This window comes from Trachymyrmex septentrionalis, unplaced genomic scaffold, assembly GCF_001594115.1.
Source record: "Trachymyrmex septentrionalis isolate Tsep2-gDNA-1 unplaced genomic scaffold, Tsep1.0 scaffold134, whole genome shotgun sequence".
NCBI lineage: Eukaryota > Metazoa > Arthropoda > Insecta > Hymenoptera > Formicidae > Trachymyrmex > Trachymyrmex septentrionalis.
Window position 1 is genome coordinate 129591 of NW_017304482.1, and position 418 is coordinate 130008.

General features: G+C 32.1%; 1 protein-coding gene across 1 annotated transcript in view; it reads left to right on the forward strand.

The window, feature by feature from the left end:
* Nucleotides 1-418, forward strand: part of LOC108757215 (protein farnesyltransferase subunit beta) — a 20097-nt gene that overhangs the window by 7835 nt on the left and 11844 nt on the right. The gene's annotated exons all lie outside the window — the stretch shown is intronic.

Here is a 418-nt window from a genome sequence, read left to right on the forward strand (position 1 = left end):
AAAATTTGAGAACTTACTTGAATATCTTATAAATATCTATGTATACAATGTGTGTGTTAATTGCCGCGTTTTAATCACTAAATCCTTACAAAGATGGCGAAGACCACTCATGGTGTTGCACACTTAAAACTTAGTAATTAACTTAATTAGAAATAATTGCTCTTACTATCCCTTACAATTTGTACTGTCGCGTTATTGCGAATATTATGACTCACACTCAGCTTTGGGGTAACTTTTGAAGTGTCAGTCTTGCACGTGATGCTATCAAATCTGTTATTTACATGACGCATACACAGGCAAACTCTCTCTTTTTGAAGGGAACCTCCGAGATTCTCTTAGTTACTCTTTTTAGCTTCTAACTTTTGATCGATTTCTCACGTTGTTAAAGATATATATATATATATATATATATATATAT